The sequence below is a fragment of the Echinops telfairi genome, unplaced genomic scaffold, assembly GCF_000313985.2.
Source record: "Echinops telfairi isolate 266 unplaced genomic scaffold, ASM31398v2 ScPeMD7_3533;HRSCAF=4204_0, whole genome shotgun sequence".
NCBI classification, from domain to species: domain Eukaryota; kingdom Metazoa; phylum Chordata; class Mammalia; order Afrosoricida; family Tenrecidae; genus Echinops; species Echinops telfairi.
The window spans coordinates 90,753,858-90,769,504 of NW_022107431.1; positions in this window are offsets into that span (position 1 = coordinate 90,753,858).

A 15,647-nucleotide genomic window follows, 5' to 3' on the forward strand; every position below is an offset into this window, starting at 1 on the left:
GGCAACAGAAAAGTGGGTGAAGGAAGACGCCGGGCAGTGTAAGACATGATAAAATAATAATTTATGCATTATCAAAGGTTCATGAGGGAGGGGGGGGAGGGAGGGAGGAAAGAAAAGAAAAACGAGCGGATTCCAGGAGCCCAAGCGGAGTTTTGAGAATGATGAGGGCAACGGATGTGTAAGTGTGCTTTACACAATTGATGTATGTGTGGATTATGATAAGAGTTGTATGAGCCCCAATACAATGATTAAAAAAAATACAAGAGAAAAAAAAGACTTGCTGCAACATAGGATCAAACACAACAATGGTGAGCATGGGGCAGGACAGGGCAGCATCTCATTCTGCTGTGCATGGAGTTGCTATGAATCGCAGCCAATTCCACGGTACCAACAACAACACCATACTCATTTTCAGCAGAGTCACAAAGATAGTGGGGGAGGACGGAGAGGAAGGAATGGATAGAAAGCATACCTTTCTGATGAATAGCAAAGAAAATGTATCGCCCTGAGATAACTACTTAGCAGCAGTTAACTAAATATCCAAACACGTCATGGGCCTTGCCAACAATTAGCACAGTCCCTGCTCACTGAAAGCTTGGAGGTTTGTGTCCACTCAGAAAGACAGCCTGGTTATCTACTCCCGACAAATTAGCTATTTAAAAAAAATCTGTGGAACTCAATTCTACTCTAACACACATGTGATGTCACCGTGAATTAAGTCAATTGTGCATCAAGTTAAAACTTCAGTCATTCTGTGGTTTACCTAGTTCTGATTCTATTTCTGAACTTTATTCTCTGACTTTTCAAACACTATTGCAAACTTCATACCATCTCTCCAGAAAATTCTACTTGATATGTTAGTTGGACAAATTTGTTTTCGGTTGCATACCCAGAAAAAACCCTGAGAATCAGTTCTGATTCAAAAGGCTGTATGTTAGCAATAACTTGGCTGGGCATGAAGTCTACAATGATGGTTGTTCAACAGAGGGATGATTTCCAACTCTGTTGGCGCCTACAAGTGTAGACTTGTGGCCACAGGTTGATACTGATTCAGAGAAACAATAAAGACAGAGTAGAATTGCACCCTAGGATTTCCAAGACTGGAAATCTTTACAAAGGAGAAAGCGTGTCTTTCTTTCATGGAGCATAATGGGTGGTATCAAACTGCTAACTTTTGTGTTGCCAACCCAGCGCTCCTCCGTATGCCTGAGAAACAGACTGGAGGAAAAGGGATGCCGACGCTTTACTTTGGATAATCAAACACGGAGCAAGCTGAAAGTCAAGTTGCCAAGGCAAGCTACCCCCAAGAGCAGGATTTGCAGTTTTATGGATGGGCACCAGGAAGTAAATGGAGAGGATTATGAATATGCAATAGGTTCTGAGGAATGGCCGTGAAAATACATTAGGGTGGCGCTTGGCTTCCTGACAAGGAATGGCTTCTAGGACTTCTTTCCGATGTCTGCTTTGGTCTGGGATCTTTCCAATGACTGTTGGCTCCTTGGCGAAGTTTCTGTAGTTCAGGGGTCACCTGGAAGTTGTGACCACCCTTTTGGCACATGTTCAGGGGCAAGGTCTTGTATAACTGATACACACTTGCTAGGGTGCAACCCTTTCCCAGAAGGAAAGGGCTCCACAGGAACGGGTTATCAGGAAGGAAAGTTCAGGGTACTTATGGGTCATATATGAGGTGTCATATATGTCAACATCCTGTGACAACATCTCGTATCACAAGGGCAGCGTCACACAAGATTAAGAAGGTTGTGGAGTAGTCTCCTTTGCAGTTAGCCGTCTCCTAATTTAAGCACTATGTCACCAGGGTTCCTTAGTCCTTCCTAACATAGTTTCTTGATAAGAGCCATCTGGCATGCCTGAACGTATGTATTTCTCCTGCAGAGGCACATGTACATTCTTTAGCTTTCTAGTTCCAAAACAACGGATTTCTCAATTTTATTTTATATCATTGGCTGATATAAGCATTTTAGGACTTGAATGCAAGCTTTGGCAATGAGTTTGATAAGATTCCAACTACAGAAAAAAATGAATTGGGAAGACCTTTTTCCTATGAGCATTGGATAAACATTCCATAAATCTCAGGCCAAAGATTACCTAAATAATTGTTAATGGCTTTTGAGTTGGATTCTTTGGACTGGATTCTGGGTGGACTGGATTCTGGGTGGACTGGATTCAAGTGGTTATTAAATGTATTAACTCCGAATCTGATGGTGCACAAGACTGGAATGGAAAGGTAAATGATAAAGATAGTGGAGCCATAGAAAGGACCACTATTATTTCTTTAGTTACCTGTGTTAAGGTTTCTGGCTTAACAGATATGAGAAGATGTCATTACAAGGTTGAAATAAGTCATGGCTACACATTGTCTGAGCAATATGTCTTGAGTTAAGAGAATGACAAAATTGTTGGAAAGACAAGAAGGGACCGAGAGAGGAAGTAGACAACATCCCAAACACACTCACATTTATAAAATATTACTACTGACTTTATTCAATTTTAATAATAAAACTGTCAAGTATTGTTCTTAGCGCATAGATCAAAGTTATATGCCAAAGAGTTGATACTGATCCTACAGGACAGACTAGAACTGCCTCACGGAGTTTCTTTACAGGAACAAGCGACCACTAGGTCTTTTTAACTGGATTGTTTTGACCTGCTGACTTTAATTTGTAGGTAAGCACTTAACTTTTTCCACACCACAGCTCCTTAGAAGGAAACTACTCACTGCCATTGATTCAAACTCATAGTGACACAAGGGCTTCTGAGACCAAAACTGTTTCTGGGAGTAGAAAGCCAAGTCTTTCTCTGGAGGAACTGCTGGTGGTTTCGAACTTCTGACCACGTGGATCGAAGCACAAGAAGAGTAACCACTACACCACAAGCACTCCTGAGAGCAAAATAAGTCACTTCAAAATAAGAAGAGACTGTCATTCATCTCTTCCAAATTACAGCTCCAAAAGTTTGATGGTTAACTCACCAAGCTCCGTACCACACTTCATGTAAATAAACCACAGTTCTGAGCATCCCATTCTATATCATCGGTGAGAGCAAATGGAGTTTTGATCTTTTAAATTGCTTGAATGATTCCATTGACTGTGTCTTTTATCAGGAGCAACCTAATCTATGTTTCTCTTTTCAAGTACTTAAGATGTAAATAGTAAAAACTCATTAAAAAAAGGCTTTACTCTTTAGCTCTACTGTTTCTAGCTCTAGAAATCTCATGTTTGCACTTCCCCTTTGCAATTCCAAGTCTATCCAAGTCAAAGATGGCGTTTTGTGTTGGTGGCTTCCTGGGGACGCCAGGAGTAGTTCATATTATCAGAGACTGACTCAACTCAGCTAAGAATGGATTCCTTCTGAGAAAATCAGTCCTTGAAGAATTAGCCCTTGTAAAATTCTAGGATATAAGTGGCTCTTGTCCCTAGCATATAGGAACCATTTTAATGACATTTTGTTGTGAAGATGAGGGACAAAAACAAAGTTTGCAAAACATCGTCTTGTATGATTCCTGCATTAGGAGGACTAGCAGTAAATAGTAAGAATTATGAGCCAGAAAAATCCAGCTCTTCATTTGTCAAGAAATTATTCAACCCCTAACCCTTTATCAGGAGACCTTGGGTGATACCAATTGGTAATGAGCTTAGCTGCTAACCTAAAGGTTGGAGATTCAAGGCCATCCAGAGGTACCTTTGCAGAAAGGCCTGGAATAAACTGTTGAAATATCAGTCGTTGTAAAGTCTATGGAGCATAGATACTTATGATACAAAACAGCAAATTGTGCTAGGGGAACACAGAGGCTCTGGTTGCTCAGAGGAGGACAGATGTTCACAGCTAAGATATGAAAGCATCAGTCAAGTCACAGCCTATGAGGCCAATCTGTGGGCAATTGCAGAGAGCAGACCCTCCCAAACTGTGAAGATAAAGATGGGATTCTGGGATTCTGGGACCCATCTTCAGGGGGAATTTCTAGGAAAGGAAAGATAGATGCATGCTGCAGGTAAAGATGCAAATAGAGGCAAAGGGATGCATAGCATTTCTCAGGCTGTACTGTGCATCAGAATCTGGATTACGCATTTAAAATGCAGGTCCCTGGGGCCTTCTCTTAAATAGTCTGAAACAAAGGTCCAGGATAGTATAAGACAACCAATATCTTTCAATTAACTAATTAATTAATTAATTAAAATTTTAATTGTTTTATTGGGGTTCATACAGCTCTTATCACAATCCACACATACATCAATTGTGTAAAGCACACTTATATAATCGTTGCCCTCATCATTCTCAAAACACTCGCTTTCTGCTTGGACTCCTGGAATCAGCTCATTTTCCCACTTCTTATAAGAAGCATCTCAAGTCATTCTGATTTCGTTGGTGCCTTCTGATCTCCCTTCATTCTGGGAAACATAATCACAATTCCCTGGACATGGTGTAGGATCTGCTTGCACATTTCATCCCAATATTCCTGAAGATGTACAAGGGGGCTTCAAAAAGTTTGTGGGGGAACTCTTTCATCTTTTCATTCCACTTTTTCATGAATATTTTTAAAGCTCCTGTGTAACTCATGCACAAAATTCTTTCCTATCACGAATATGAACATGCGTACATTTCTTCTTTCTATTTGTGGCAAACCATATATATATAACTTATATACATACACATACATAACTACATACATGAGAGGGATTCTAAAAATATATTGAAAAATGGAATTAAAATAGAACATTTTTTTCCCCTATGAACGTTTTGAAGCTTCCTTCATATAGCGAAATATTTACCATTTCAACATTCCTCACAGGTGCAATGCAGGGACATGAATTATATTTATCATGTTTCAGCATGGTCCTTCTTAAAAGGTTTGTTTAGTTTTGAAAATGTCAAACATTTTGACAATTTAATAAACGGGGCACTGCTGATAATGGTTAAATACTTTACTGCTAACCAGAGGTTCTGAGGTTATAATCTACCAGCAACTTCGTGGGAGAAAGACCAGGAAATTTGCTTCAGTAAAGATTTCAGCCTAGAAAATCCTATGGGGGAAGCTGTACTATGACTGGACAGGCACACCCAGCAACAGCCAGAACAATGTGTGGCTAACCCAGGCTGTCAGCTGTTTCCACTCGGCCCTGGCCCTGGGGCTCTGACTACAGACACCCAGGCTCGGTGTAGCACAGAGCTGCGCTGCTCTTGGATAAAGTGCAAGTTTTTCTTCTAGGCAGGACAGCAATTGTGACCTCTATTCCAGAGAACTTGTGCCTCAGTTCATATCCCTCATCCTCTACCATCACTGCTATTAGTACCTTTTGTGACCTGAATGGAAAATGTGAAAATGTCTCTCTAAGTAAGTAAACTTTGCTCACATCCCAGCTTTGACGGAATATTGAGCCAGTGGAAGGCCAATGTGAAGCAGTAGCTCCCCACAGCAAAAGCAGACCCTAAAACCTGATTTATGGTAGCATCACTCTCTTCTGTAGTTTACAGATCCGGTTCCCGAGCGGCGAGTTAAACATGTCTTATTAATGCTGGAAAGTTTAGCACTTCCTTCCTCATTTCGTAATAGTCAGTTCTATACGTGTTCTTGTGAAGGAACAAGCAGCAATCATTGACAGACTGCAGAGCTGGGCTGCAGATTTTCCCAAGGCTGTCCACTAATGACTTTGGTGAAGTTTGAATTTTCAGCATCTTTCTTTCTTCCTTTCTTCCTTTCTTCCTTCCTTCCTTCCTTCCTTCCTTCCTTCCTTCCTTCCTTTCTTTCTTTCTTTCTTTCTTTCTTTCTTTCTTTCTTTCTTTCTTTCTTTCTTTCTTTCTTTCTTTCTTTCTTTCTTTTCTCTCTCTCTCTCTCTCTTTCTTTCTTTCTTTCTTTCTGTCTGTCTTTTAATGTTGCTTTTGAACTAGATTGTTGAATTAATAAAACTTATATTTCAAAAGACTTAAAAAATTTAAGCATTCTTCACAAACACACACATATGTAATGAGCATTCTATAAAATACCCTCTTGGACACATTACCCAGTTCAGGAATGTTCGAGGCATTGCCCTTTTATGTCTTCTATTTCTTGGAGGCTGTTTGCTTTTTGTTTTAGCTTTTGTTGCTGAGGCAAGTGGAAACAAGCCCACCGTCATGCTGTTTCATCCTTTCATGTGTTGAACATATGTGGAAATAAAGGGGGGGGCAGTGAGCTTTTATCTAACTAAAGCGTGTTATTGCCCTTGCTGTTGTAGTCAGGTGCTGGTGGGGTCCGACTCAGTGACCCGGTGTGCAACAAAGGGAAGCACTACCCAGCCCTGCACCATCCTTCCACGTGTTGGTGTGTCTGAGCCCACTGTTGCAGCCACTGTGTCAATCCATTTTGCTGAGGTCCTTCTTCTTTGGGTGCCCCTCTACTTTGCCAGGGATGATTTCTTTCTCCAGGGACTCTCCTGTCATGACAACCTGTTCAAAGCACGTGAGACGAGACGGCACCATTCGTGCCTCTCTGGAGCAATCGGGATGTACTTCTTCCAAGACCAATGTGCTTGTGCTTTTGACAGTCCTTGCTACTTCCAATATTCTTTACCATAATGTAAATGTCCTTAGTAGCAAAAGTATCGCCCTTAGTAACAATCACTCCTTGATCTCATCTAGCATCTGGTTCATAATGAAATGTCCTGAAACGTCTCAAAATGTCTTTTGACAATGAAAACAACAGCAACCAAACTCACTGCCACTGAGTCAATGTCAACTCAAAGCAACTCTATAGGACAGAGTAGAACTGCTCCTGTGAGCTTCTGAGGAGGTAACTACCTAGTGGAGTCGAAAACCCCGGTTTCATTATTTCATCCCAAGCAGGATGGTGGTTTTGAACTGCTGATCTTGCAGTTAGCAGCCAAATGCATCTTCCAATTGGTTTCTTTAACTAAGGATCTAAATAAATTCTGCATAGTTTTGACTCTAAAACAGGTTTAAAATGGCAAGTGACTATGGAGTTGGATTTATGAAAGTATCTATCTATTCAAACCCTAGTTCTATTTTGTCTTCAACAAGCACACAGGACTGAATTGGCCCTCTCTGCCCCCGATCCCACCCCTCCTTCTTTCTTCCCTTCACAAACCTTGGGGCTAATTTTAAAGACAGAATTAAATGAAGTCAAGCTAATTTGCCTTCACAAAGTTCAGCTGAACCCACTCTCAGTTTTTATAGTGAAAATGGAGAAAAAATTGGTTTCTTTCTGACCCTGCATCTCTTGCTAGTCTCACATGCTGTGGTCACTTGCCGGTTGCTGCGAGGCTGTAAAGGATGCCACCGGTATTTCACATACGAGCAGAGCCAGTAAGGTGAAAGGTATCAGCAGAGCTTCCAAACTAAGACGAGAGAGGCCTGGTGATCTAATTCAGAAATTTGGCAAATGAGAACTTCAGAGGTCCCAACAGTATAGGCCCCATTAGAGCACTAAAAGTTCCGTCCCCCGGGTTGGAGGGCATTCTAAATACACGTGGGCCAAGAGAATGGCCTCCACACAGCCAACAGCGAAGACTCATTGCCGACACGCAGGACTGGGCAACACTTTTCTCTGGGATGGCTGAAAGTTGGACAGCACTTAATATCAACAACATTCTTTCAGAGGGCTAAGTAGGCTTTCCCCTACCCATCACCAAAACAAACAAACAAACAAACAAACAAACAAACAAACAAACACAAAGACCTTGAGTGCAGCTACAGGACTATAGGAACCTGCTGCTTGCTTTCTTAGGCTTTTCAAAAAAAATCTTATGACAACCTGCCTTTCTACCCTGCTTTTTCCTGCTCAGGCCAGTGTTCCAGGGTGATACAATTAGAAGATTCTGGAGACAGCCATCCTTGACCCAAATGTTGTCTCTGTCCTCATTCACTGTCCTAGAAAATGTCTACATGCCTTGGAATTGCAATGTTTGCGTCTGTAAAATGGGTGTAATAATGCCAACGTTAGCAGGTAATATGGGATGATAAAATGAGATAACATGGGACTCACCATAATACTTACTGTATGGTGGTCACTTGAATGCCACTTGTGCCTATGCATTCCAGTCCCCCCTAACTGCTTAAGAAATATGGACCCTTTGGTAACTCTGACAAAAGTTTGAGTATCTTCTGGTCCTTACCCTACTTCATCACTGGTTATTTGCTTTGGTTAAGCTACCTTAATATGGCAAAAATGTGAAGGGAGGGCAGCAAATGGTTTGCCAAGATGTAGGCGTGTGGATGGCTTAGACACAATTTACATGCTGGGTTAGCAGACCAGCCTCCTGAGGCCCCTTTAGTATCCACACTGGCCAACTGCAGCTTAATCTGACAAGGATAATGTGCAGAATGTAAATATTACCATTTGTTCCATGTCGTCTCAGATCAGACACTAATTTGCAAGTGTAATTTATCATGTCTAAAGAAAACCAAAATGACAGCTCTTACCAGTATTTGGTATTTTTGTGTTAACAATAGTTCATTTATGATATTGTTTCAGGCAGAAAATATGTCTCCACATGTTCAGCTGGCAATGGGGGCTCTTCTATGACAAGCCTCTTAAAGGCCTCTTCCATTCTTTCCCTGTTACATGCTATTACCTAGTCTGGCCTTTTGACTGTTGGCCTCTCTCCTCCATACTTTTCATGCAGCTGAAGAAAACGTCTTGATAATGTTCCAAGTCATGTGATGTTTCGGAAGCAGACTGGGTGGATATGTGAAGACATGAGGGCTACATTCGACCGAGGCTCTCCATCACCAAGGCTGATCCAGAACAGTAAAAGTATCACACACTGAGCTAAAACTCAATTACAGATTTATTCCGGCTACTCAATTTGTGACCGTCAACTTCAAACACATTTCAGGCAGTAAGTGGCCCAAGAAACCAAAACATCTAAGAGGACAGAAATGATCTTGTTTTTATGGACCATGGAATACTAAATCTGTCATACACAAAAAACAAAACCATCTATCAGGATAAAAGAAGAGGGTCTACCACATTTTATGTTTTTATGTTAAGTAGGTTCCCCTGCCTTTGCACTTGGCCATTCTTTCATCCTCTCTCCATGAACCTTTCAAAGTTGGCAGAAGAGTCTGTTGGGGCAAGTGGATCATCTCTTTTATGTGTGTCAGACCACTGCAGCTCCTGGCCGAGCCAGCCATCGGAAGATCAATGTGTCTGTGCGTGACTACTGGCCAATGAGATGGAGGCCAGGCCAGAGGAAAGGCAGTGACCCTCCACTGGCTCTGACAGCTGAAGTGTCCGAGCGGAGACCTGCCAATCCCAGTAAAACACGCATGACATTTCAGAAGAACGACAGGATCGTTCTGCCTCATTTCTCACATGGAAAAATAAGGAGCTTCAAGTATCCCCAGATGGAATGAATAGATTTTTGTTTAGCTTTCATTGAAAACAAGGTTTCACCACAGAACTTACACCCAGAGCTTTGTACAGATTCACTCTCATTTGGCACCATGCTGAGAATTTGCCTTTCTACCACATAGCTTTTGAATGAGTCTACATTTTAATAAGATTCCTAGATGATTCTTATAGCTAAGCAAGCAACCAACCACCTCAGCCATGGAGTCATGGAGTCAATTCCAACTTTGTGTGTGTGTGTGTGTATGGATATGAGTGACAGGACAGACCTGCCCCTTTGGGGGTCTGAGATTTAGCCCCATCTTTATCCCTTAGAGCAGCCAGTGGGTTCAAACTGCAATAGGACCAGAGCTCCTGTAAGTCCCCAGTAATCTTATTAAAATGTAGATTCTGAGTCAGTATAAAGAGTGGAAAGGCAAATTCTCAGCAGGGAGTCAAAACAGAATGAACTCATTTAAATCCCAGTTTACAGCAGGCCTGTGCTTCTTCCAGGGGTGAGTGGCACAGAAGATAAGAATAGAAAGTGTTTGGGAGGGGCCGAGGCCTGTAGATAATATTTTTGTCATCTTGATTGGACAAGCTTATCCAGCTGCTTTGATCCTCTGAGGGTAAATTTTTAAGATTTCCTTGACCTTTACTTACACTGGCCTGAGGCAGACTATTTTTGTTATTGCCTTCTAAACTAAAAGGAGCTAATAAATTAATCTTAGTGTGAATAAATCATTACAAAGTGCATGATACTGATTAAGAGTTCAGAGCTGAGAATTATCACCTGTTTCAGGGAAATAATGTCAACATTATTCAAGGAACTAGAGGTTGGCTTGTGTATATTTTAAGCTAGCTCCTTAATTGCTCTGGGGTTAGCTGTTTCAGACACCAATTGAAAGTCTCAGTAGTCTTAATATAATTCATGTAAACTCTTTTGGGTTCTTACATGGAAAGTCTTAGTTTTAGAAGGGCTGGATTTCTTTCTAAAATATCAATGTCTGCAGGGTCTTTCCTTACAGCCTTATAGTACTTTTTACAAAATGAAGCAGATACCACTATTACCACCACCAACAGCAAGAAACAAAACCCAGAAAACAGCCATGTAATCCAGTAGGTTCAAGGATACAGGAGCTGTGGTAAAACCCACATAACAGTGAAATATGGACAGATCACAAATTTATTTTTCTGCCATATTATAGACATCAGTGAGCTGAAATGGATGGATGTTGTCCATTTTGAACCAGAGAAAAATCATAGAGCTTACTATGTAGGGAGTGATACAATTAATTCATGTTCAAAAAGGACATTTCAAGATCTATCTCTAAGTACCAAGCCCTCTGATAGGATAATATCTACCCACATACAAAAAAATAATAAAATCAATACAACTATTCAAATTTATGCACCAACCACTAAAGTGAGTGAAGAAGAAATGGAAGAATTCTACCAATGCCTTAAGTCTGAAATTGATCAATCATGAAATCAAGATGCATTGATAATTATTGGTGATTGGAATGAAAAATTAGAAAAAAGAGGAAGAAATGGTAGTTGGAAAAGGTGGTCTTGCTGATAGAAACAAAGCAGAAGACAGAATTTTTCAAGACCAATGACTTCTTCACAGAAAATGCCTTTTTCAACAAAAGAAAAGGAAACTATGCAAATAGACTTCTCCAGATGGAATACACAGAAATCAAAATGCCTACATATGTGTTAAGAGACAATGGGGATGCCCAATAAGATCAGGCCAGGGGCTAACTGTGGAACTGACCATAAAGTCCTCATATGTAAGTGTAGCTTGAAGTTGGAGAAAAAGGAAACAAGTCCACGAGAGTCAAAACACGACATTGAGTAAATCGCAGCTGAATTTCTAGACCACATGAAGAGTAAGCTTGATGGATGAAGCACTAATAACAGAAGAGCAGTGGAGCGTTGAGTGGACATCCAGAACACCATGCAGGTGAAACCAAAGGCTGCTAAAGGCAGGAAAGAAGAGAGTATCACAGTGGATGTCAAAAGAGACTCTGAAATTTGCTTTTGGTCGTACAGTAGGTAAGGAAAATGGGATACACGATGAAGTCAAAGTGCTGAACAGAACATTTCAAATAGCAGCTGGAGAAGACAAAGTAAAATATTACAACAAATGTGCAAAGATATAGAGTTAGAAGCCAGAAAGGGTGAACACCCTCAACGTATCTTAAACTTAAAAAACTGAAAAAAGTAAAATAAACCTCAAGGCTAGATTTGTAAAACTGAAAGATTCTATGGGCAAAATATTGAATGGCACAGGCAACATAAAAATAAAAAATAAAAAAGATATACCGTATATACTCGAATATAAACTGACCCTAATATCAGCTGAGGCACCTAATTTTACCACAAAAAACTACAATAAAAATGTGCTGAAAAACTCGGCTTATCCATGGATATATGTGGTAAGACACAAAGTAACTGTACCAAAAAGAACTGGTAGACATTTCAAGAGGTAACATATAAGTAAAAGCCAATGGTTCAGACCAAATTCAGAAGAGAAGGTGAAACAAAGGATTTCATTGCTGGTGTCAATGGATTGGGGCCAAAAGGGGAGAATACCTGAAAGATAAAGGCACTTGACTATGTGACTCACACAAACTATGGATAGCCTTGAGAAGAATGAGATTTCCAGAACCCACCATGGTGTTCACGTGGAACCTGTACATGCATCAAGACATGGCTGTGCTAACAGAACAAGGGGATATTGCATGGCTTTAAAATCAGGAATGGTGTGCATGAGAGTCGTAGCCTCTCACTATATCATTCTATCCGTATGCTGAACCAATAATCAGAGAAGCTGGTTTATGTGATGAAGAACATGATACAGGATTGGTTATCTTTGCTATTAAGTGCCGCTGAGTTGGTTCTGACCCATAGTGATGTGATGTACAACAGAACTAAGTACTGTCTGACCCGGTGCCATTCTCACAATTGGTCCTATGTCTGAGCCCAGCATTGCAGCCACTATGTCAATCCATCCTGTTGCGGGCCGTCCGGTTTTTTGTTGCCCATCTACTTTACAGAGCATAATGTCCTTCTCCAAGGACCGATCTCTCCTGACAGTATGGCCAAAGTGCACAAGACGAAGTTTTGCCATTTTAGCCTCTGAGGCACATTCTGGCCATATTTCTCCCAAGGCAGATCGAGAGCCTTCTAGTCGTCCATGGTATTACCAATATTTTTCTGCAGCACCAGTGTTTAAATGCGTCAATTTTTCATCAGTCTCCCTTAATCCATGCCCAACTTTCACATGTATATGGGGCAATGGAGAATACTCTGGCTTAGGTCAGGTGCACTTTAGTTCTCAAAGTAATATCCTTGTTTTCCTTACTCTAAAGGGGTCTTACGCAGCAGATGTGCCTAATGCAACATGGCTTTTTATGTCTTGGTTGTTGCTTCCATGAGCATTGGCGTTAAGCAAGACAAAATCCTTGGCATTTATCATGATGTTACCTATTGGTCCAGTGGTGAGGATTTTGGTTAGTCTTTACATTGAGTTATAATCCATAATGAAGACTGCAATTTTTATCCTTCATCAGTAAGTGCTTCAAATCCTTACTGTAAACAAGCAAGGATGTGTCATCTACATGTCGTCCTCCGATCTTGATGTCACCTTCTTTTTCATATAATAAGCTTCTCTAATGATTTGCTCAGCACACAGATTGAACAACTCTGGTGAGAGGATATAACCTTGTCCCCCACCTTTCTTGATTTTAAACCATGCAGTAATTCCTTGTTCTGTTCACACAACTGCCTATTGATCCATGTAAAAGTTCCACATGAGTACATCTGGCATTAATAACGCTATCCCTTGTTTCACCCCTCTTCTGAATCCAGCCCGAACCTCTAGCTGATAGCAGCTTCTTGTCAATGTACTGATGCAACCAATGTTGGATGATATTCAACAAAATTTTACTTGCATGTGATATCAGTAATATTGTTCTGTAGTTTTAGCATTCTGTTGAATCACCTTTCTTTGGAATGGGTATAACTAGGAATCTCTTCCAGTCAGTTGGCCAATTAATGGTCTTCCAGAAAACATGGCATAGACAAGCAGTTTGAACTTCTTCATTCAGCATCATTGCTGGAATGTCGACTAGTTCTTTTTGGTACGTGACTCTTTTCTTTCCATCTTCTTTTGATGATTACTGCAACATTCAATATTCTGCACAGAGAATCTTCCAATATTGAATCTCAAGACTTGAATTTTTTCTTGAGTTCTTTTGGTTTAAGATATGCCGAATATTCTCTTCCTTTTTGTTTTTCTAACTCTACATCTTTGCACATTTCACAATAATATTTTACTTTGTCTTCTTGAGTTGCCCTTTGAATTTTCTATTCAGCTTGTTGATTTTATCCTTTCTTTCACTGAATCATTTTTAAAAGATACTCTATGATTAAGAGCAGTTGCAGAGTCTCTTCTGACATATACCTTGATGTTTTCTTTTCTCCCTGTCATTTTAATGACCTTTTGCTTTCGTCATGAGCAATACTCTTGATGTCCTCCCACAGCTCACCAGGTCTTCTGTTGTCAGTGTTCAATCTTTCAAATCTGTTCTTGAGATGGTCTTTAAATTCAGGTGAGATAGAATCAACTCAACTAATATTCTGGCTCTTCTGGACTTGTTTTAATTTTCTTAAGCATCTATCTGAATTTACATATGAGCAATTTATGGTCTGTTCCATAGTCAGCCCCTGCCCTGGTCACAGGTGCGGACATTGAGTTTCTCTATTACTTCTTCCCACAAATCTAATCAATTTGATTTCTGTGTATTCCATTTAGAGAAGTTCATGTGTATACTAGACATTTGTATGGTTGAAAAAAAGGTATTTGCTATGATGAAGAAGCCATTGGTCCTGCAAAACTCTGCCATGTTATCTCTGGCTTCATTTCCATCACCAAATTCATAATTTCCAACTACTATTCTTTTCTTTTTGTTTTCCAGTTTTGAATCCTAATCACCAATAATTATCAATGAATCTTGACTGCATGTTTCATCAATTTTCAACTGAAGGCAGTGGTAGAATTCTTCAATTTCTTCATCACTAATTTTTTGGTGCATAAATTTGAATAATAGTTGTATTGATTGAATTTCTGTGAAGGAGTATAGATATGATCCTATCACAGATAGCATTGCACTTCATGATTGAGTTTACAATGTGTTTTTGGGCCATGAATGCCATATCAATACTCTTGATTGTGTTATTCTCATCATATAGTATATCATATGATTTCCTGTTGTAAAATGGCCAATTCCAGTCCATTTAAGTTCATAAGCCTATGATATTGAACTTTATGCATTTCCTTTTTTTTCCCATTTCATTTCATTTTTGATCACTTCCAATTTTCCTAGATTCATATTTTACACATTCCAAGTTCTGATCATTTGCAAAATTTGGCAGCTCTTTCTCTTACCTTAAGTCATCCTTCATCAGCAAATGAAGATCCCATTGTCTTCACTCTCACAGACTTTCATGTCATCCATTCATGTAATTACGGTCAACTCTAATTTGAGAAATCAGCTCCTCTTCAGCCACATGTACAGTGTCATCAGGCCCGGGGAGTCCATCCTTTAGCACTATCTCCAATGGTGTTCGGCTTCCAGTCATTAAGTGTTCAGTGTGTGACAGTGTTTTGAAGCTATGTTTAAGTTTTTAAGCTGCTACTTCCTCCGAAGTGGGCAGCCAATACCTTCTTCATTGTCTGCTCTTAGTCTGGAAGCTCCAATGAAACCTGTACACTTTGGGTGGCCCTGGTGGTCATTGAAATACCAGCATCACAGCAACACACAAGCCACCACAGTGCAACAAAGTGACAGACATAATTGGAGGGAGGCTTATTAACAACTTGATATATACAGATGACACACTTAGCTTGCTGAAAGTGAGGAGGACTTGAAGCAGTTGCTGATAAAATTCAAGAATTCCAGCCTTCAGGCTGCATTACAACTCAATATAAAGAAAACCAAAATCCTCATAGCTGGACCAATAGTTAGCATTATGATAAATGGAAAAAAGTTTGAAATCTTTTCAAGGATTTAATCTTCCTTGAATATATAATATCAAAAGATGCATTTCATTGGGTAAAGACCTCTTTAAAATGTTGAAAAACAAGATGTTATTTTGAGGAATAAGGGGTGCCTGATCCAAGCCATGGTATTTTCTATCACCTTATATGCATGTGAAAGTTGGATATTGAATAAGGAAGACTGAATAAAAATTGACAGATTTTAACTATGGTGCTGGCCAAGATATTGAATTTATC